This window comes from Chelonia mydas, chromosome 6 (genome assembly GCF_015237465.2).
Source record: "Chelonia mydas isolate rCheMyd1 chromosome 6, rCheMyd1.pri.v2, whole genome shotgun sequence".
Taxonomy (NCBI): domain Eukaryota; kingdom Metazoa; phylum Chordata; order Testudines; family Cheloniidae; genus Chelonia; species Chelonia mydas.
Window position 1 is genome coordinate 67,287,880 of NC_051246.2, and position 24,288 is coordinate 67,312,167.

A 24,288-nucleotide genomic window follows, 5' to 3' on the forward strand; every position below is an offset into this window, starting at 1 on the left:
TGGGCGTGTACCATGAAATTAAACGCTTCATTTGGATTGGGCAATTGGCCCCGCGGAGAACATTTGTTTGTTTGCCATTGGTTGGGAGGGGGGTTAAAGTAAGACACCGCCGGCCAACAGCAGATTTAGTCGATATCACGTCGCCTGGCGCGCTGCGTCGGAGAGGTAGCGTACCAGCAGTAGCCGCGGCAAGTGGCGTCTGGCTGGCTTACCGCGGGGCTGCCCCTATGTACCGCTCTTGGGGGCGGCGTGAGTCACTAGCGAACCCATAAAGGACACCGCAGGGGTGCGAGCTCTCGTCCCCTTAGAGCGGTCACAGGCCTTCTCCCTCCCTGCCGCTGCGGCTTCCGTGGGGTGCAGCACGGTCTCACGGCTCGGGAGCTGCTGCTGTGCTGTATGAGCCCGCTGCCCTACACCACCCCCGCCGCGGCAGCCTCGCGGGAGTAGGGGCCCGTGGGTCCTACAGACTTAGGGCATCCAGCCACAGCCGCCGAGAGCTTCACGGCAGTGACTGGGTCACAGCCACTGGGACTTTCCCATAGCAGCAGCTGGGCAGAGCTCTGGGAGTGCAGGCCTCCACCAGGCGAGTTTAAAAAGAATTGGTTAGCGATGTAGGGGACTTGTAATAATAGACGAGCAGGGTTCGAGTAGCGGTCGGGGTGGGCTCCCCGCGGCCCCTCCCCCCCACTTCGTTATTAACGCCTAAGAATTGTGATGGTTATAGTGGAGAGTAGCAGAGTATTTCTACAAAGAGAAAATTGGTTCCTTTAAAAAACAAGTCAAGCAGCAATTTAAACTGGGGCTGTGAAACGAATAAAATTATGTAATTCAAAAATTTTATTAATGGTGCAATTGTATTGTTAAGCAATAATATAATACCATTTATTTTAAAATTTGGATGTTTTCAATGTTTCAAATATATTGATTTCAATTACAACAGAATATAAAATGTATAGTGCTTGCTTTATACTTTTTATTGCAAATATTTGCACTGTAAAAAAACAAAAGAAATAGTATTTTTTGACTCCCCTAATACATGTACTATAGTGCTAGCTGAACTTAGAAATGTAGAATTATGTACCAAAAAAAGCATTCAAAAATAAAATAATCTAAACTTTAGAGCCTGCACTTGTTTAGCCAATTGTTAAGACAGACAAGTTTGTTTACATTTACGGGAGATAATGCTGCCTGCTTCTTATTTACAATGTCACCTGATAGTGAGAACAGGTGTTCACATGGCACTTTTGTAGCCAGCATTGCAAGGTATTGAGGTGCCAGATATGCTAAACATTTGTATGCCCCTTCGTGCTTTGGTCACCATTCCAGAGAACATGCTGCTGATACTCGTTTTAAAAAAAAAAAAGCATTAAATTTGTGACTCCTTGGGGGAGAAGTGTACGTCTCCAGCTCAGTTTACCTGCATTCTGCCATATATTTCATATTATAGCAGTCTTGGATGATGACTCAGCACATTGTTCATTTTAAGAATACTTTTGCTGTGGATTTGACAAAATCCAAAGAAGGTACCAATGTGAGATTTCTAAAGATAGCTACAGCACTCCACCCAAGGTTTAAGAATCTGAAGTGCCTTCCAAAATCTGAGACGGATGAGGTGTGGAGCTTGTTTTCAGTAGTCTTAATAGAGCAATGCTCTGATGCAGAACCTACAGAACCCAAACCATCAAAAAAGAAAATCAACCTTCTGCTAGTGGCATCTGACTCCAATGATAATGAATGCATTGGTCCGTATTGCTTTAGATCCTTATCCAGCAGAACCTGTCATCAGTATGGACCATGTCCTCTGGAATGGAGGCTGAAGCACGAAGAGGTATAAGAATTTTTACATATCTGGCACCTCAATACCTTGCACTGCCAGCTACAAAAGTGCCATACGAACACCTGTTCTCACTTTCATGTGACATTGTAAATAAGAAGCGGGCAGCATTATCTCCAGTAAATGTAAACAAACTTGTCTGTCTGAGCGATTGGCTGAACAAGAAATAGGACTGAGTGGACTTGTAGGCTCTAAAGTTTCATTGTTTTGTTTTTGAGTGTAGTTGTGTAACAATCTTCATTTATAAGTTGCACTTTCACAACAAAGATTGCACTACAGTACTTGTATGAGGTGAATTGAAAAATACTGTTTCTTTTGTTTATCATTTTCACAATGCAAATATTAATCAAAAATAAGTGAGCAGTGTGCACTTTGTATTCTGTCTAGTAGTAGAATCATATTTGAAAATGTAGAAAAACATACAAAATATTAAATTTCAATATATTCTATTGTTTAACAGTGTGATTAAACCTGTGATTAATCACGATTAATTTTGAGTTAATCATGTGAGTTAACTGCGATTAATCAACAGCCTTAATTTAAACCCTTTATACAACTTCAGTGCTACCATAGGATAAGCAGGAGCTCACTTGACTTTAAGGGCACTTCTCCATTTTTATTTATTTTTTCTTTGCTCTTACTTTGTCCCTGGTTGTGGTGGTTTCTTCTTGTTCCATTCTTTTTTTTTTTTTTTTTTTTTCAGCTTAATGTCATTATCTTCTTGTGTTCTTGCTCACTTTACCGAGCTGCCTCATAATGTTTCCTGTCTGACTGGTTCCCAATCTCTCTCCTGGGGGCATCTTGATCCTATAAATATGCTTTTTTTTTTTTTTTTCCTAAACTTGCTTCCTTCTACTTGCCCAAAGCCAACTGTTTCTGACTGGCTCTTCAAAATGCCCAAATCCATCTGTCTGAGGTATTTCTAAAGCTACCATGATCTTAGTATCTGTCAGGGTTCCCTCCCCACTTTGAACTCTGGGGAACAGTTGTGGGGACCCACATGAAAGACCCCCCCTTAAGCTTATTTCTACCAATTTAGGTTAAAACTTCCCCAAGGGCACAAATCCCTTCTTGTCCTTGGACGGTATTCACTACCACCACCAAGTGAGTTATCCAAAGATTCAAGGAAAAGAACCACGTGGAGTTTCTGTTCCCCAAAATATTCTTCCCAAGCTTCTTCACCCCATTTCCTGGGGTGGCTTGAGAATAATATCCTCACCAATTGGTACAGGTGAGCACAGACCAAATCCCTGGGTTTTTAGGACACTAAAACCAATCAGATTATTAAAAAAAAAATAAATAAAAAGCACCTCTGTAAAATCAGCATGGAAGGTAATTTTACAAGGTAATCAGATTCAAAACACAGAGGATTCCCCTCTAGGCAAAACTTTAAAGTTACAAAAAACAGGGATACGCCTCGCTCTAACCATAGGGAAAATTCACAAGCTAAAACAAAACATACTCTAAAGCATTTCCTTGCTATTACTTACTGTTCCTGTAATTTAGATGTATCATTCAGTAGGAGCTGGATTACTTGCGTGGTCTTTCTCTTTGTCTCCTGAGATAACACACACAGAGCACAAAAACAAAGCTGCCTCCGATTTGAAAGTATCTTTCACCATTGGTCCTTCTGGTCAGGTGCCAGTTAGGTTCATTGAACCGATTAACCCCTTACAAGTAAGGGGATTCTGTACCTCTGGCCAAGAGGGATTTTATATTACTGCATACATAAAGGTTGTTACCCTTCCCCTTATATTTATGACAGTGTCTAATGCAGTTCACAACTCTCATGCCAAATCCAATTGTCTTTAAAACTTTGAGTCTGCTGCTGATAAAGAAGCACCAGCCAAAGTGCTTTGCTTAAATAGAAGGAAAAATCATATTATTCCTTGTGTCCCTTTTTACTCCCACACAGTGGCTATATTGACGTCAGTGGTAAAGGCTGATTAAATTAATCACTTACTTCATCCTCAAGAGAGTACATAGACCCTGAGTTAGGATCCAAATTTACCTCCTTTGGGTTTGACTTGATACCTAACTCAAAAACATTAATATAAAATAAGATTTGCCTTCCCTCTGAACCTGGGTTTCCTTCAGTGACCTCCTATCTAAAGGACTGCTCCCTGCTTCCCTTCCGTCCAAAGTGGAGTCACTTTGGCCTGGTGAGTCAGCAGACCAACTGCTTTATGTACCCTACCACCTGCTAATGGGTGAGTCAACCAAAGAGCCGTGTTTCTCTTTTACATTATCATTATAACATCATGGCAGTATCACTACAGTTCAGATGCACCAGGATTTCTATTTTAACTGTGTTTTGAGTTAGAGAATTAGTTCAAAATGTTTATTGTAGATTGGGAAGTGCTTGAATTTTCTAGGGTATTTTTTAGGAAAAACAACCAGTTAGAGCTTCATTATAACTATTTCAAAAAGAACCAGAGGTGACCAAAACATTTTCACTGCTTTTCCACAATCTTCAGAGCTCTTACTACTGACCTTGGAAAATGAGGGAGTTGTGTAGCATTCTTTTTATAAACTGAGGGGCATATGACATTTAGCTCTCTGGCAGGTTAATAGCAAATAGATAAGAACTGAGTCAAAGAAGGCTGTAAAGGGGAAAACTAACAGGAAAACACAGTGGCAAAGATAAGTATCCTTGTGGAAACAATAGGTAGACCTATCAGTTAAGGAATACCCCCTTGTCTGGCTCTATCCATGCTAGAATGGCTTGCTCTTCCCAATGCTGACCCTAGGATCAAAGGGGATCCTAAACCTCAAAGATGCTAGGGGGGAAAAAGGAGAGATTGGTTGAATGAGTAGTCAGAGGCTACCCAGAGTGTCACTGAATGCTGAGAGAGGGACTGAGACACACAGAGACAGGGAGCCTGTTGCAGCAGGACAGGCTCCTTTTCCCTGCCAGAGATGGAATTAGGAAAATTTACAAAAGCTGGCAAGGAAAGTTTTTAAGGTGTAAGTAAGTCCCATGCATGTAAGCCTTTTAGTGCTTTTACCTAAACACACAAATATTTTACCAATGCTCTAAGTGCTTTGTACCTTTCAGGAATAAATAAATAAATGCTTTGTTTTGAAGACACTTTCTGTGTCACTGCAAACTTTATACAGATACAGGCTTCTAAGGGAAACTATTACAGATGCCAAAACCAAGTCATGACTGTGTCATTAAGACAGTTGGGAATTGGGGCGCTACTGCCCAGAGATCCAGGATGAGTGGTTGAACTATGTTCTGGGTTCTACCCAGAGCAAGGTCCGGGAAGTCAGGCATGTCATCGGTGGGGGTTCACTCAAGAGGAATAAAAGAGTCTACACAGTTCACCCTGTAGTAATGAAACTGACCAACACCTCCCAGACCTTAGATTTTACAAATAAGTTAATGAGGTTACTTCAAGCAGAGTTAGAAATAGAACCTATATTTTTAATATGACAGACCTAGGTGGGGCATGTAGCCGTACTGCCTTTCATACTAAATATGCCAAATAGGATAGACAAAGCTATTCTGTAAATAGGTGACACATTCCACTGCCAGAGCCAAGGATAGAACCCAGGCTACCTGCTCTCCAATGTTCTGCTGTCTGACCCACAGGCAAAGTGTGTGTCAAATCCTCCTTGAGTGGCTTGTATTAAAAGGGACTAGTAATTACTCTTGTAGCTCAAGTGGTAGAGGCATTAGCTGGGGCTCTAAAGGGCCAGCCACCCATTCTGCTGATGTTCCTTGGAGAAGTGGTATTTTACAGTTTTTTCTTTTTAGAAAAAAATTGTTTTGTTTAAATCATACAATAAAAAAACATCCTTCAAAGCAGGTTTTGTAATTAAAAAAAATCAGTAAATTATGTGATGAACTAAGTACTGATCTTCCACCCTTCTGTCATTCTTCATATATTTTGACTGCTAATGTTACACATTGGAAGGTTTGAAGATTCAGAGGTATGATACAGATGAAAGAAAGATGACCCAGGTTTACTTAGTCATTTACTATATCTAACTGCAGTAGACTGAAAAACAATAGACAACTCTGCAACCTTGTGGAATTGCTTGATACTGTAAAAGACTTTCAACTGCAGGTTTAAAAAAAAGATGTTGCCCCTTTTTTCATAGTTCATTGGTTGCTTGGTAACTAGATAAATAAAATAAAAAGGTTCTTGGAAATAATATTTCAGTCAGAGTAAAACTCAGATTAGCCAATGAGTTCCTGGCCAATGGAAGCTGGGTGGGGGGCAGGGCAGTGCCTGCAGGCAAGAACCGCGCAGAGCCCCTTGTGCACCTCCACCTAGGAGCCAGACTGGCTGCTTCAGGCACAGTGTAGTCCATGATGCTAGGAAGCCTGCACCCCGTGCCCCACAAACCTGGAGTCCCTCCTGCAACCAAACCCCTCATCCCCGGACCCAGCCTAGAGCTCTGACCCCTCTCCCACCGCCCACACTGCTGCCCCAGCCCTGAACCCCCCCAAACCCAGAGCCCCTCCTGCACCCCAAACCTCTCATCCCTGGCCCCACCCCAGAGCCTACACCCCCAGTCCAGAGCCCTGAGCCCCTCCTGCACCCCAGCCCTGAGCCCCCTTCCATACCCTGAACCTCTCATTCCTGCCTGCAGCCTGCACCCCAACCCTCTGCCCCAGCCCTGAGCCCCTCCCAAACCCCTCATCCCTAGCTCCATTGGGTTGCGGGCATCAACAATTTTCTTCAACTGGATCCCCAGGAAAAAAGTTTGAAAACCACTGATCTAAGGAACTGTGCCAGACTGAGATGTCAATAGAAGAGGTTTTGGAACAAATTGATAAATTAATCAGGAATAAGTCACCAGGACCCGATAGTATTCACCCAAGAGTTTTTTGAAGGAACTCAAATATGAAATTGCAGAACTACTAAGTGTGGTACATAACCTATCACTTAAATCAGCTTCTATACCAGATGGCTGGATGATAGCTAATGTTCTAAAGAAAACTCCAGAAGCAATCCTGGCAAGTACAGGCCAATAAGCCTAACTTCAGTACCAGGCAATGTGGGTGAAACTATGGTAAAGAACAGAATGATCAGGTACGTAAATTAACGTAATTTGTTGGGGAAGAGTCAACGCAGCTTTTGTAAAGGGAAATCATACGAAACCAATCTACTAGAATTCTTTGAGGGTGTCAACAAGCATGTGGACAAGGGTGATTCAGTGGATGTAGTGTACTTGGACTTTCAGAAAGCCTTTGGCAAGGTCCCTCACTAAAGACTTTTAAGGAAAGTAGGCAGTGATGGGATAAGAGGGAAGGTACTCTGAAGGATCAGTAACTGATTAAAATACAGGATACAAAGAGTAGGAATAAATTGTCAGTTTTCAGAAGGGAGAGAGGTAAATAGTAGTAGTCCCCCAGGGATCAGTCCAGGGATTGTGCTGTTCAACATATTCACAAACTATCTGGAGAAAGGGGTACACAGTGAGGTGGCAAAGATTGCAGATGATACAAAATTACTCAAGATAATTAAGTCCAAAGCAGACTGTGAAGTGTTACAAAGGGATCTCACAAACTGAGTGACTGGACAACAAAATGGCAGATGAAATTCAGTGTTGGTAAATGCAAAGTAATGCATATTGGAAAACATCCCAGTTATACCTACAAACTGATGGTGTCTAAATTAGCTGTTACCACTAAAGAAAGATCTTGGAGTCATTGTGGATAAGTTCACTGAAAACATCTGCTCAGTGTGCAGCAGCAATTAAAAAAGCTAACAATGTTAGAAACCATTAAGAAAGAGATGGATAAGGCAGTAAATATCATAATGCCACTATATAAATTCATGGTACTCCTACACCTTGAATACTGTGTGCCGTTCTGGTCACCCCATCTCAAAAAAGTTATATTAGGAATGGAAAAGGTACAGAGAAGGACAACAAAAATGGTTAAGGGTATGGAACAGCTTCCACCTGAGGAGATATTACAAATACTGGGACAGTTCAGCTTGGAAAAGAGATGACTAAGAGGGAGTGGTATGATAGAGGTCTATAAAGTCATGAACGGTGTGGAGAAAATAATAAGGAAGCTTTCACATAACACAAGAACCAGGGGTCGCCCAATGAAATTAATAGGTAGCAGGTTTAAAACAAACATAAGGAAGTACTTCTTCACAGAACCCTCAGTCAACCTGTGGAACTCATTGCCTGGGTATATGGTGAAGGCCAAAACTATAATTGGGTTCAAAAAAGAATTAGATAAGTTCATGGAGGACAGATCCATCAATGGCTATTAGCCAGGATGTCAGGGACGTAATCCCATGCTTTGGATGTCTGTAAGCCTCTGATTGCTAGATGCTGGGACTCGATCACAGGAGATGGATCACTTGATAATTGCCCCTGTTCTGTTTATTCCCTTTGAAGCATCTGGCATTGGCCGCTGTCGGAAGACAGGATATTGGGCTAGACGGACCATTGGTCTGACCCAGTGCAGCCATTCTTATGTTCTTAAGGAAAATAAATCCTCTTTCTTCACAAAACAGAGGATCTGGAAAACACAACAAGATTGTAAACCCTCTGGATAGTAGGAATCCTGGAACTAGTAGAATCTGGGAGCCTTAAGCAGATTTCACAGAGGGACTTTACTTTTAAATTTAGTTTGTATTTGTTTTGATAATAAAACATAGCAATGATTTTAAGAGCATTATTACAGGTCTCAATACAGTTTCACATGGGCCACATAACACAAAGGTCTGATAAATGTAGCAGGATCCATTAAAAAAATAAAATGAAACAGGACTTTTAAACACAATTTTTTTATAGACTAGCTGTGATGCATCTAGCAGAAGTGTTGCTTTGTCCTGTGTTCTGTGGGTAATTGTAATAACTTCCATTTACATACGCACTCTATTCTCCAAAGTGCAATACAGACCATATTTATAGGTATTGTTTCACCTGGTACTGGAGTGTAGCCACCTTTGGAGAGGAATACAGAAACACAATCAACACTACATAGCAGTTTAGCATAGGATGTGAAGAACAACAGAATAGTTAAAACAGAAAGAGGAACTTAGGGCAGCAGAATACAATCACCCCCACTGGAATTTGCCTCAGACACTGGAGCTACTCTTGGGAAAAGAGCCCTAGGATCTTTAATGTCTATAAGTGGTCAGTATCATCTCACTTTTATGTTTCGTCCAGCAGCACATATCCTTTAACAGAATGCTGAGGCCTTGATTCAGCACCATCTCAGAGTAAAACATAGCATCTAGCGCCACCTGGGTTTTCCTTGGAGGTCTCATATCCAAGTACTAATCAAGCCCAACCATGATTTGCTCGTGAGAGCTGATGAGATCTTGGCCCATCTGAAGGCATGAAGTGAAAAACTGCTTGATTTTATTTTGTTTTAAAGTTTGTCAAGCAATTTGATTTGTGATTTGGAAAAATGTTTGGGACAGTATTCAGCTTGCTCAAACCTGTTTACACATCCCTGTTACCTACCTACCTCAGAAACACAGATCAGCACAGACCAGAAGAACACTGGATCTGAACCCAAAATTTTATCTCAGAACCACTTTTATAAAGTTGATCCAAACTGTAACCCTGACTGCAAAGCCCCTTGAAGTTAGGGGCAGTTCAGAGCTGTACTTAGTACCCATAAGATGGTGTCTAACTGGAACACCAGAACCTGCCAGTGTTGTACTCTGAAAAAGTTTGGATCGAAATCAACGTTCAGGCTAATCTCTTATCAGAAATACAGACAAAGTTATGAAAAGAATAGAAGTAGTTTCTCCTTTGGAACCAGACACTTTTTGATGATTGATTCTGATAGTCTTTTTTTTCTAAAATGTCCCCGATGGGTTAACTTACTATACAGTAAAACCTCAAGCAAAAATAAAATCAAATAAGTCAGTGCAGTTCTAATTATTTTTTCCAGCTGTCTTGAGGGAACAGGCAGCATTTGCCTGCTGTCTTCTTTTATTTGCAATCACAGTTGAAATCCATAGCAACATTAATTAGAGGAGTCTGAAAAAAATGTATAAATCTTTACTGGAAAATTTTAAAACCTGATATTCCTATGTAGGGATGCTTTATCTTTGCCTGACGACTGAAATCAAATATGGTACTGTATCCATTTACTATTTGATACAACCTCTGTCAGGGGACTCTGTTCTACATCTGCAGGGAGATGGAATCAATTATATTTCTGTCTTTTCTGTTTCTAACTGCTATGAACTTATATATCGGAGGAGAGGTTGCCTTTTGTGCCTGCAGTCTAATATTTATTGTTAATAATAATAGGCCAAACCCCTTATGCTTCACTAGCATCTGTTTTGTCTTGCCTGGTTTCACCTTTGGCAGGACACAGCAAAACTCTCAGTGTTCATGGGCAGAAAATGATGTAATGTCCTTGTTGTGGTGGCAGTTGTTAGCAGTGGCAGCCCCACTATCATAGACATCAAGAGGCATCAATCCATTAAGCAACATGCAAATGTGATTTGAGGAGTTTGCCCTTTACATTCCAGAAGTTTCATATTTGCTGCTTGGTTTTCCCTACTTTGTTTCCCTAAGTGGTTTGCAGGTGAACTATGGTTCTGTATATCTGGTACTACAGTCTGAACTCCTGGGGGAATTCTCTGTTACTGTGCGCATGCATAATTAATGAGACGCACATATTTTTATTTTTTTGTGCAGAAAAAAAACTTCTGCCAATATGTTGTTGTAGTTCCACCTTTTGTCCACCAGAGAGCACTGTGGCGCAAGAACAGCAGCAGCTCCCAGCAGAAAATAACTTCTGCAGTTCTGCCTTTTGCCCAGCAGAGGGTGCTGTGGCAATAGAACACAGCAGCAGCTCCTGGCCAGCGAGGGAAGAAAAAGAGCTTGCCTTCTTCCCAGCGTCTGTCAGGCCAGGTCAGGAAATAGGGGATATGGGGAGATAAACAGGGTGGGGCTGCTGGGGGGTCAGACAGGGGCTCAAAAGGGGTAGTGGGGGAGGACAAACTGGGACAGGGGCTGAATGGTAATTGAGGCACAGGGCCATGGGGGGAAGGAGGTGCAGGGCCACATTGTGATGGGGGAGGGGGTGCAGAGCTACACACGGACAGGGGAGTGGGTGGGTGGGGGCACAGAGACACATGGGGATGGGGGAGAGGGTACAGGGACACATAGGGACAAGGGAGTGCCTGGGTGGGGGCACTGAGACACATGGGGATGGGGAGGGGATACAGAGCCACATGGGAACATGGGGAGGGGTGTAGGGCCACATGGGATGGGCTGAGTGGATGTCTGAGTTGGGGTGGAGGGACATGTGGACAGAGGGTACAGGGACACATGGGGATGCAGGAACACATGGGGACGGGGCAGATGCACCTGACCGAATGGGAGAGGCTAGGGTTAGACAGGGTCTGCACGGGGGAAGCTCCCTAACAATCCTTCCCCACCCCCCAAAAAACCTATTCCATACTTTCCCACCCATACCCAACAACCCTCCAAGTTCACATCCAGGCTCCTTCCCAACTATTTACTTCCCTGTCCCTCAGCTACTCAGTTACCCCTGACTCCCCCAAGCCTTTGCACTGCTTCTGAGGGGTGTGGGAAATACGGTTCTGTATTGTAGTTTAAATGAATTATTACTCAGAATTCTGTATTAGTATGCCTAGTAAGGAATCTATTTGTCAAAAAACATTTCCTGAATCTTTTTTGTTGTCTGTATTGGTACAGACATACTTGCTGAAATTTTATTTTATTTATTTATTTTGAAATAAATGACCAAAAATAATTGAAACTGGTGTGGTTATATTGTGTTGTTTTGACAAATAAAATATGCCGAATTTTGCAGCATTTTAAAGTATTGTGCACAGAATTTTTAATTTTTGGCACAGAATCCCCCCATATATACTGGAGTATACAGTGAGCTATATTGTTAAAGCTTTTATGAGCTCTGAAACAAGTATGACACCTGCGCTTAGTCTGCATAGATGGGGCCCAATCTTGCAAAGTGCTGAGTGCCCTCAACTCTAACTGAATCCAGTCCTGTTCCCATTTCAGTCAGTGGCAAAATTCCCAGAGGCAGATCTTCTGAGCTATAACAGTTTTCACCTGCTGAAGATCTGACCTCCAGAAATGAGGATGTTTAGCACCTCTTTCAGGATTAGGTCTGTGACGGGTTCAGTCACAGAGACCCCCTTGGGATTGTCACCTGATGTGCTGAAATTACCTCTGAGCCCGTTTTCTTTGCCAGCTTGGGACTACAGGACCCTGCCTTGTTGAGCCAGACACACTAGCCTGCTGCAACACAGACCCAGGTCTGAACCATGCCCCCAAATTTTCAGGCTTTAACTGAAAACCACTCAGCACGTTACTTATCTCCAGTACCCAGTTCCCAGTGGGAGCCAAACCCCAAATAAATCTGTTTTACTCTGTATAAAGCGTATACAGGGTAAACTCATCAATTGTCCGCCCTCTATAACACTGATAGAGAGATATGCACAGCTGTTTGCTCCCCCAGGTGTTAATCACTTACTCTGGGTTTGTTAATAAACAAAAGTGCTTTTATTAAGTATAAAAAGTAGGATTCAAGTGGTTTCAAGTAATAACAGACAGAACAAAGTAAGTTACCAAGCAAAATAAAACAAAACACGCAAGTCTAAGCCTAATAGATTAAGAAACTGAATACAGGTAAATCTCACCCTCTGAGATGTTCCAATAAGCTTCTTTCACAGACTAGACTCCTTCCTAGTCTGGGCCCAATCCTTTCCCCTGGTACAGTTCTTGTTAGTTCCAGCTCAGGAGGTAACTAGGGGATTTTTCATGACTGGCAACCCCCTTTGTTCTCTTCCACTCCCTTTTATAGCTTTGGCACAAGGTGGAGATTCTTTTGTCTCTCTGGGTCCCCACCCACCATAGTAAATGGAAAAGCACCAGGTTTAAGATGGATTCCAGTACCAGGTGACATGATCACATGTCACTGTAAGACCTCATTCTCCATTCTTTCAGGGCTGGCCTGCATGTACTCAGGAAGGTTTTCGAGTAAACAGAGCCATTCACAACCAATTGTCGAGTTAATCAGAGCCATCAAGATTCCAAGACACCATTAATGGCCCACACTTTGCATAGTTACAATAGGACTTCAGAGTAATACTTCATATTTTAGCTTCAGATACAAGAATGATACATTCATACAAATAGGATGAAAACACTCAGTGGATTATAAACTATGTAATGATACCTTTCAAGAGACCTTTTGCATAAAGCATATTCCAGTTACATTATATTTACACTCATAAGCATATTGCCATAAACATAGGGAGTGCAACATTGCAGTGGGAGTAGCAGGTATTTTAACACCTATCAGGATTTAGCCCTCACAGAATAAAGTGGGGACAGACCAAGCAAATGAAAGGAAATCAAAGGCCCTGGAGGGGCATATGTCATGTCCTGATGGAATGTCTGTCAAGTATGTTCACTGTGGTCATTACTTTTGACCTAGGCTGGATGTCAAAATAAAGGCAACAGACAATAAGAATGAAGGCTTTAAAATGACAGATTACTTTATTTGCATTCTTTGGTGAATACACAGCAGGAGAACTTGCACTGTTTTTTATTCTCATGTATACTGTTGTGCAGGTTTTATGAAAAGAAATATATTCTTTTTAAAATGAAGATAACTTTCTTAATTTTTACACCAGGGTCACTGCCACCACCATGTTGCATTGCATGTTTTGCTGCATGTGATTGTCTGATGGGACAAACTCATGCATCACACATTCAGTACAATGTGCTAGTGTGATGATATTTTATGGTAAGGGACGAAGAACCATAGGCCCAATTCTTACATTTACATCTATGCATCCCTATTATTTCCTGTGGTTTAAAGTAGCATGGAAGTAAGTAAGGAAATTTGACCCTTTACATATATGTGCGTGTGTGATGGGGTCATACAAACATATACATGAACTAATCAGGCAATTTTGACCTGTTCTATACCCATTAATCCATCTCCCCAAGATTTCTTACATTCCAATCCCCTGAACAGCTTCAAAAAGCTATCATTTTAAAAAATCAACCTATCAAAGAAATGTTTCTCTTTCTTTCCCAACATAAGGAATGTTGCTGCCAGATTACACTGACCAGAGGCCCCAGATGTGCAAGTTTCAGTGATGTGCCAGTGACAGATTTTCTATATATAAATGTCTGAGATTTAAAGTCTGATTCTCCTTGTCCATTAGTGCTAGAAATTTGAGTTTTATTCACTGGGGAAGAGGAGATTCCCAGCATCTACATGGAAGTTCTCTGATAATAGAGTTTAAAACTGTGGCACTTTTATGTTTCAAAAAGCTATTTTAGGTAATCTGTAGAGGTTTTTATTGCTCCCTCTGAGCCCTGCACAATTGGAGTCATGGTAACTAAGGCATGTAGCTTTACAGGAGGAGGGATCTGAAAAATAACCACAATACATACTTTTGAAACTTTTTAAAACATTTGTAACTTGTGTGGCAAATACAGTTTGTGCTGGTGGTGTAAAGGTTTTATCACCACTCATTTTGGATGACCTGTATAATTCACTCCTGGCCTCAATGCCCATAAGTAATGCACTCATCTCAACCTCATGCCAATAAAACCTTCACACCAGCATATACTCACTATAGACTTCATCCTGCTCCCATGAGGACAATGGCAAAACTTCCACTGATTTCAGTGGTGCAGGATCAAAGTCTTGATCAGAAGTGAGCAGCTAACTGGTACTGTAGGCAGGTCACCTATGGGGCTAAAACACCGCATTCAATTCATAGCTTTTTAACAAAATTTGGGAAAACCTAGACTATATTGATATTGTTAAAATCCTGATGCTGGACTATGCTGTGTTGAATAAATGTGTAAAAATGTTATAGATAAGACCATTTCATCTATTTTTCAAGGCTTTTTGTGTTGTTATTTCCCTGCATTATGAGGGGCACCTGATCTCTCATACTTTATAGTGGAGCCACGCGAGAACTGAAGTAAACTGGTAATAAATGCATCTCCTATTTGTAGAATATTATTGTCTGTAGTATTCCCAGCAGAGGGCGTATGTCATCGTATTGTCAAGGCAGTGGACAAATTGTACTTTGTTTTCAAGAATAGGTAATAAAAAGTTATAGAAAGTTTTAAAAAAATGTTTGAGCTGTCCCTTGGGTGGAGGATCTGTAATCAGGTAGGACTCATTAATGTCACACACACTGAGGAGCTGCAGTGTCTGTCTTTGGACATGTAGCCTTTGCGTCAAGTCAGCTCTGGAAATACAATACACAGCATGACATTTACAGTAACCTTCTAGCGCTTATTTTGGTCATTGTTATTAGTGAAGCAGAATTTCAGATCGCCTAACCAGCAGGAGTTTTAACTAATTGGCATTGGTATTCTCACAAGTCCTAATTAACACAGCAAAAGACTGAAGCCTTTTGCTTGATGAGGGGAAGAAAGTCACTGACAAGAAGCTGAGGAAAGAGCTAGTTCTTTACCTCATGTCCAGCCTAACACCAGGCATTTATGAGTGGATTTGCCCAACCTTGCAGTGAGTTTGGCCAGTTTGCCTTATTTTCCTTGTGCAAATCAGCTGAATACATATTTCCTTTGTTCAGATGGTAGGACAAAATGATTCAGAACTCTGGACTCAGTGAACTGGGGAATATCATCTAAACCTACTGCTTTGTATTGTTACAATGGCAGCTGCACAGTATGTAAATCTTGCAGTGAAGTTCACTCAGTGAGTGTTATGATCACATATAATATGACATTTCTAATAACTTATAAACAAATCCCTTTAGGTCTTGCCCTGATGTTCAGGTAGCTGGTGTGTTACCAGTGGCACCTTCCCCTCATGCTATATTTTCTTATGCTGTAATTTCTCTTTCTGGAAGATTTTTTTTCTATTACCTTGTTTGAAGGAAGAGGAAAAGGACAATACTGGAACTCAGGAGCCCTGAGTTTTATTTCAGCTCTGCCACAGATTTCTTGTGTGACTTTGTGAGAGACACTTAACCTCTTTGGGACTCAGTTAACTTGTCTGTAAAAAGGGGGATAACAATATGATCTGTCGCCTCCCAGGAGTGTTTTAAGACTTATTTAATTAGCTTGCCTTAAACACAATGAGATTCTCAGATGGAGGACATCACAGAAATTCTAAATTATACTATTGTATGTAAAACTTTTTAAAAATTAAAGCAAATGTGTATCTTTATAGAAACATTATTCAATAGATCCTGCTAGAGGTCTTACATTTATTTAATTATAACAAACTTAAGTGCAACATTGGGATCCAAGCCTTGTGGTAGGCATCCATTTTCTACTGCTGCATTTCAATTAATCTTCAGCCATACCACCTTAGGCTATGATGGGGTCAGTTCTCAGAAACTAAGCATGATCAGGACTCATCAAGAGTTGTATGGGAAACTTCCTGAATACACATACAATGTTCTTTTCTTCCAGGCCCAGATTGTCCTCTGTTTCTATTTGTTTTACTAAAATCTGTTCTAATGCCCATGTAGGGTGGAGAGAGGGGACATGACTCTGATGCAGTGAATCCAAAGGGAAACTTTATTCAGTCTTCTGGACACTGGTTCTTCCTTATTTCCCTGATTTGCTGAAATAGCCTGCAGTGCCTACAGTCACCACATGAAGTCTCCCTAAATCTTGGCCAGAACCACTGGAAGCTCCTGGATGGAATATCAGGCCTGTTCAGGTGTGTCCCTGTGTGATCATGGCAGATACTGGTGGCTGCTATTACCTGTAATGGGGATGCTTCTTTAACTCATGTAACAGGGGTTTGGGATTTAGAAAATGAAAGCCAGGAAGTCCTCGTGACCACAGATGTCTTAAAATTAGCACAACTGTGTGATTTTGACTCCCATGAATCCTGGGCACTTAGAAAGAGCTTCATCTATGTGACTGTGTGTGTGATAATTTTGTTGGTGTGTTATATACCACTGGCCCTCAAATTCTACAAACACTAAGGCTACTTCAGCTAATATAGATTCTCCTTTAGTTCAGATTGTAGGGGCCACGATTTTATGAGTGAAAGGTCTTGAGTTCCGCCTCTGTGACTCATAACACCATGCATTCATGGAGTGGGCTGCACATTACTTTATGTCTGCATCAGATCAGGTATTCATTCCCATTACTTAGATATTGCCTTTTACATATGTAGTTTGTTTTTCCATTGTGTCGTAACTATGAAGAAATTCTTTCACCGGCTATTTTTGAACCTGCTGGAGTACGCGTTGTTTCCTTAGGGCTCCAGGCTTATTGTTTTTTGTCAGTTACATGAAATAGCTGCAGTCTACATAAGACTTATTTTTTTCCCAGTTCCTCAAACCATTAGTACCCTTTCAGGTTTCCCCTTAAGAAAAAGGACCTTTGAAACTCTGCCATGTTACATTATTTAATTTCCTGCATGTATCTGATGAAAGCATGGCCAAAGCAGGCACTGTTACTGAAGGAAAGAAACAATAGAGAGAATCTGTAGTAAAACCTTAGTTGCAGAGAAAAATAAATTACATAATGCTGAAAGAATGGGGCGGAAAGAGTGCTGGTGAATGACAATACATATGTTTCTGGAATGTTAGTTTGTTTCTTATTTTCTAAAGCCAAAATGTTGGGATGGGAGAGGTTTTTAGTTCATGTTGTACTTTTGCCTGAAATCTGAATTAATCTTATTTGGACATGGTGTACGATTAGGACTCTTGGGTTCTATTTACAGCTCTGCCACTGACTCACAGTGGATTCCAGATGACAAGGTATATATCCACACCGGAAATAATACCATAGCCAGTAGCAATAATTCCTGCTCTATGATTGTATTCCTTTCTCAGGAAGGAGGTTATTGTGGAAGTGGAGAAGCAAATAGATGCGTGGCTTCTGAGCATGCTGTATTGCCAGTGAGGAAGGGGAAGCCAAACATCACCATGGAAAGATAATCCTTCAATACAGCTCTGCCTCCTTTTTCTGTGGGGTTTATACACCACACAACCTACCAACACTGCCACCATCAAAATTCCCCTCCAATTAGCATCAGTCAGAAGCTCTGCTAAATTAATTTAATGGAGATTCCTGGGGCTTCTGTCCCATTCCCATTAGTTAATCTCTTTCACCCTTGACTTGCTCTTCCCCCAAAAGGGTAAAACGTGACTTCTTGTTATTTTATTATTAAAACCATTCTGTGGTGGGAGGGGATTTACTTATCATATCCATGAGCTAAATCTGACAGTGCTGACTACCTATTTCAGAGTTTATGGGTCTGTGAGTTAAAAAAGCATCTTTGTAAAATCAGGATGCAATTAGCCAGTGAGAATAGTGTCATTATGCCCCTAATTGATCTGCAGATCACAAAGTAGTCTCTGAGAACATGTATGCTGTTTGTTTAAATCTGTAGCAGGAAGTCAGGCAGAAGGGAGGATATGTATTTATCTTCACACAATGCCGCTAAGTGATGGCAATGATACTATCCCATTTTACAGATTGGGAACTGAGAGACTGAGTTGCATAAGACATAACTAGTCTGTAGGAGAGCTAGGAATTGAACCTCTAAAATCCCAGGATACTACTTTAACCTCTGGGTTCAGAAGGGAAGGTTAAATTATGGAAAGGTTTGAAATGTTACCAGCTAAGACCCAGATCCTACAAACCCTTTCAATAGAGTAACTTTATTCATGTGAGTAGTTCCCCTAATGCCAGTAGGAATATGGCCATGCAGAAAGATACCCTTGTGTGGAAGGCTTGCAAGATTGGGCCCCAACCTTGGGTCTTTTATTTAAAATGTCTTGTTTGGCATTATGTGACATGACCATTTAAGGAAGATTTAAGAGCCAATATTTAGCTGTGTTGACATTGACAAAAAGATGAAGTGGCAGCATGTGCCAGGTCCAAAAATAAGTCCAAGTGACAAAATATTTAGGACATGCCGTGCTGTTGCCACATAAAGATTGTTTTTCACATAATTTGTATAGCATACAGTATCAAATTAAATCTTGGAAGTACATTTTCTATTGCAAAACAGCTTTGTGTGTTTCAAGGTTGCTTGTAACAAAAAACTATTCTTGTCATGTCACTTGCCCAAATATTGGCCAATAAAATAAAAGCACTCAGAATCTAACTTTTTAGCTGCCATAAACATTAGGACAGGTAAATTGATTTGTGATATCTAGATTTAGGATTTCTACAAAGACTTGCAATACATTTTATATTTATAGTCTGTCAATGAATTTCTGATGCAACCATCACTGGAAAGGCTGGGGTCTATAAACATAATGAAGTGAAGCATAATTTTCTCCGAAGGGGCTGCCTACACCACTTCTTCTTTGTTTTGATGCCATTTGTGTTTTGTGCTTTTGGAGTTATATTTTAAATGTTAGATCATTTCCATTGTTTATCTCCAGGAAGGTGTTTCCAGACCAATCTGCAGTCATTGGACAGACCTTCCCACAATAACAATGAAAAAGGTCTTACATTTCACATTCAGATATAACCACAAATATATGCAGCTCACATCACTGTCAGATTCATTTATCCAATGTCATTGTTGTGGAACAATGTTTTGCTTGTTCATTTGTATTGCAGATTCCATCAAGGATTTCCCAAGGAACTGGCTAAATCTCAGCATTCTGACAAATACTAAAGCACGCACTTACAAAATAAATACATTCATATTTTTAATATGGGGAGGGGGACACATCAAGGGTGAAAGCAAAGCAGCTGCAAAGGCACAAGGCCTCCATATATATATGGCCCTGAACTCCTGCAGATTCCCCAGGATCCTTACAGATCTCTGAGGATCTGCTAAGTTTGAAGGCAGGGTTTGCAGCCAATTCCATGAGGGGCAAACCCTAACTCAAAACAAAATGATCAGGGAGGAAATCTGCCAGAAGATGTTGATGGAGTTTTTCCATACATTGGGATGATCCTACAGCCCAGACAGTCATTATGGGAGAGCCTGCTGGTTCGCTGAAGGTTGAAATGCAGCTGTTTTCTGCCGTTCTATGAGCTTTGCTACTGTTTTATTCAATATCTGTTCCTGGTCAAACAATACCACGAACTATGTCATATTGTAAATAAATATAGAGTAGGAAGGAATAATCTGATCCTGGGTCCACTGACTTCTCTCTCAAATGAAGAAAACCCCGCTCCTAGAGTCCATATATGTTCTGACCCCTCAGAAATTGTGGCAGTATGCAGATACGTTCTAGTGTTGAAGGCAGTATGTCCTAGTGGCTAGAGCACTGGACTGGCACTCAAGAGACCTGGGCTCCATTCTAGTCCCAGCCCTGCCACTGGTTTGCTGGGTGACCTTGGGCAAATCACTTCGCCTTCCTGTGCCTCGGTTTCCCCAATTGGGTAAAATGGGGATCATGAAGTTCTTTGAGATCTGTGGATAAAAACTACTGTATCAGAGGTAGGTATTACTGTTTATTATTAGTGTCATTTACTAGGCTGCATTGCCTTTGAGTTTTCAAATCTGTTATTAGTTTAATTTTTGTTCAATGCCCAGAGTTTTTCAGGCCTGTGTGCTGATTCACAGTACACCAGAGTTTAGTGAAGAACATCACATCTCACTATCCCAGATGAAGGAAAAGAGTTGTGATGGCAGGTAGCATGTGTGCATGGGTGTAAGTATAGGGCAAAACAGAATTTGGTTCAGTGAACAAGTTAACTAGCCACATGCTGATACTCCGGGAAGATTATTTTTGTTGTCTCACTGTAGTACTCTCTGTGAGTATATCTTGATTCATCTACGTGTAGTACACCCACCAACATGATGACTAGAGGTAAGATATACCAAAATTATTACCAAGAAGATGCCCCTTGAAAGATAATGTCAAACATATTACTCCTGGAGGCATTCTGCACCAAAAAATTAAAAATTCTGCAAATTTTATTGGTCAAAACAACAATTATTTTGGTAATTTATTTCAAAATACCTGTCAGCAAGTATGTCTGTAACAATACAGACACACACAAAAATTCCCCCAGGAGTAGAGAGTTAAAGTAACCCATATGACAACCCAGTTCCTGTTTCTCTGCCCTTTTCCCCACCCAGATCCCAACCAGGGGGCCAGACACCCACAACCCGACCCCCCAGAACCCAGCCATGGCCCCCCCAGCCAATACACCCAAACCCCTTCCCCCCCCCCCGAGCCCAGCTGCAGGATCCCCCTAGCCCAGATAACCGTATCCCCTCCCCACCAGAACCTAGATAACTGCACCCCCTCCCCCCAGAGCCCAGCCATGGGGTCTCCCAGCCCAGATACCCACCCCACCTTTCCCCCCAGAGTCCAGCTGCATGCCCCACCTTGCCCAGATACCCACGCCCCTCTACCACACTGAGCCCAGCTATGCCCCCTGCCCCCAGGCCAGACACCCGCTCCCTACCCCTCAGAGCCCAAGGATCCAGAGGGAGAAACAGCCAGATGCTTGGTCTAGTGTGGAGTTTCCTGCATGCCACTGTCTCCTTCCCTCAGGGCATGCAGGGAGCTGCAGCTGCCGGGAACCCTCTAGCTCCATCCCCTTCCACCGGCAGTGTCTTCTATGTGTGAGCTGGGCTCTGCTGGGTCCAGTGGCAGCCAGAAGCACTGCAGCCCATTTCTGTTTGGGAAAGGAAATTCTGTGCACGCAATATTAATTTCTGCAAAATTCTGCATTGCACTATGGCACAAAATTCCCCCATATTCAACCAGTAAGGGTGACAGAAGAGCTATGCAGTTGCCATTCTTTTCCTAAAGACTAACTGTGCCACTTCCAATTGAACATCAAAGACCCTTTCTTTAAGATCCATATGTTCTACCTAATAAAGCAGACTTCATGCCTCCCCCAAGCTGCCGTGTATTTATTCTTGATTTCATTTAGTCCAGGCAGTGGTACAGATGTAGGACTATGATTTATTTAAGTAAGCACTTCTCCATTACAAAGAGAAAAAGGAAAGGTTGTGCAGAACAGTTTGGATTGCTGTTATGATCAATCGAATATTGCTTTCATATTGTAATTTTTATGGAATTTTTAAAAATACTTAAAACTGGCTACTGGAATCCAAGTTACTGTAACATAAAGTGTTCTCAGGGCACTTCCCCTGGGTTAATCATGTGTTAATTTTTACTTTATGAAATCTGTCAACTGCACTTCCAGGCATTGCCAATTCAAGCAAATATAAAAATAGTAGCCAGACACCTTGGGGTTTGATTTCATAAGATTTTCCAAGCAAAGCTATTTTGGACTCGTCAGCGCTTAGCTCCAGGGAACAGACAGAAGTGATATAGAAAGGTACAGTAGGGTCAGATCTTGTGAGCTGGTGGGTACTTCTTGCACATATGAGTTGAAAGAGATAGTATATTGCTTGATCTGGCCCTGAGTGGTGTAGCAGGTGGAACTCTTCCCTCAGAGTCAAAACTAAATCAGCTGGATCATTGTGTGACTGGAGGTGCTGTCTCTCAGAAAAACATGAAACTGAGTTCATGAAAAATCTTGTAGTCTTTTCTCAAGTGCAGATTTATTAACCTTGGTGCCATAAACACTTTCCATCTCAAGGGAACAAATTACATTCTGACTCCCTATATTCCCTCAATAGTTTCAAATGCAGAAATCCTTCTTTACGCCTCATCCTCATAAAAATTTCTGTTGTGTATTTGGGGAAAAAACAGATGGTGTAGTCCAGTGGTCACCAATGTGGTGCCCGTGGGTGCCATGATGCCCGCCAGGGTATTTATGTGCACCCGCCATCAGGGCTGGCGCCAAGGAACGAAGAGGAGAGGAGCGCTTCCAGCGGAGAAGCGTTGCCACTGAAATGCCGCCGAGAAGTGTCACTGCCCGTCACACTCTTCTAAAGGCATGAATGTGCTCCTGGCCACAGAAAGGTTGTAGTCCTATCAGATGATAACATTCTTTCTGTTCCACTAATATCTCAGGAAGATGTTAAGCAGCAGCTACTAAAGCTAGCCATTTTAAATCAGCAGATCCAGATAACTGGCATCCAAGAATTTTAAAAGAGCTGTCTGGGAAGCTCATTGGACCATTAATGTTGATTTTCAATAAGTCGTGAAACACTAGGGATGTTCCAGAAGACTGAAAAAAAGCTAATGTCCTGGCAACATTTAAAAAAGTAAACAGGACAACCCAGGTAATTTTTGGCCTGCCTGTCTGACATCAATCCTGGGCAAGATAATGGAGCATCTGATATGGGACTCAATAAAAAATTAAATGAGGTTAATATAATTAATGCCTATTGACATTGGCTTATGGAAAAGAGATCCTGTCAAACTATCTTGATATCTTCTTTATGAGATTACAAGTTTGGCTGATAACTGCATAGTGTTTATATAACATACTTAGACTTTTGTAAGGCATTTGACTTAGTGCTGCATGATATTTTGATTAAAAAACTAGAACAATACATGGTACACATTAAATTAATTAAAAGCTGGCTAACTGATAGTTCTCAAAATGTAATTGTAAATGGGGAATAATCATTGAACCGGTATGTTTCTAATGGAGTCCACAGGGATCGGTTCTTGGCCCTATGCTATTGAAAGCTCTTCGCGCTGCAGCTCTGGGGCCAGAGAAACTCACTCTCCCTGCTGTGGCCTCCGAGCCAGAGGAGTTCTGCACCTCCGATGCAGCCTCAGGGCCAGGGGATCTCTCTGCCCCTTCCATGGCCCCAGGGCTGGAGGAGCTGTCCTTCCCCCTCTCTTTTGGTATAATGAATCCCTGGCTATAATGGCCAAATGGCTTGGATCCCCAGGGGTTCATTATAGAAAGGGTGTACTGTATTTTCTCATAACATGTGTGTTTAACATAGCGTGTGTTTAACATGCCCCTCCAAAAGCAGTCAAATTTACTTTCCTGCACATGCCCCTGGATGGGCCCTATATACACAATTAATAAAGTGTTTTCAATAAGAAGAAAGGCACCATGGAAATGTAAGGTTACTGTTCTCTCAGAATTCTTTCAGAAGTCTGAGCAAGACCTAAAATCAGGTGCCAATCCTGCAGGCTGATCTGCCTGGGCAGGTGCTTGTGCTTGCACAAACCCTCACTTGAATCCAACATATGCTCACCTGGATCAGTTTACAGGGCTGTGGTAAAGAGAGCTAATTGAAATGACAGGGGCTGGAGGCTGAATGGAACTGAAACACTTACAAAAAACTCAAAACCTAACCACGCATAAGACAGAGATATTTGAGATAAAACCCTTGAAAATGTGGGATGAGGTTTTATAGATTCACTAAAATAGCTCATCCTATTGCTTTGCACGTATGAAACTATGATGTTGAATGGTAGTTTTAATGAAGAATTTTTCCTAATAGGATCATTAATCATTTTTGGTAGAAATGTGCATGTATTGAGACACTAATGTGCCTTAGTTTAAAGCACGTTATGTAAATGCTGTTAAAATACTTTCAGCTCAGTGTTTATATATTATGATATTAAACCTGTTTGTGATGTTTTATCTCTGTGGTCTTTTTAAGAAATTCTCATGCCATCAGT

The 24,288-nt window shown here is 41.5% G+C and overlaps 1 long non-coding RNA gene across 3 annotated transcripts; it reads left to right on the forward strand.

Moving 5' to 3' along the window:
* Positions 1–99: 99 nt before the first annotated feature.
* Positions 100–24,250, forward strand: LOC119566430. Of its 3 annotated transcripts, none has more exons than XR_005225494.2 (5): positions 100–165; positions 10,478–10,693; positions 16,309–16,502; positions 19,376–20,207; positions 22,447–24,250. It is a non-coding gene; the product is annotated as an uncharacterized LOC119566430 (long non-coding RNA). The 3 variants fall into 3 exon arrangements; XR_005225492.1 differs by lacking the exon at positions 100–165 and adding an exon at positions 17,520–17,556 and having other exon boundaries at positions 7,989–10,693; XR_005225491.1 differs by lacking the exon at positions 100–165 and having other exon boundaries at positions 7,989–10,693.
* The last annotated feature ends 38 nt before the right edge of the window (positions 24,251–24,288 follow it).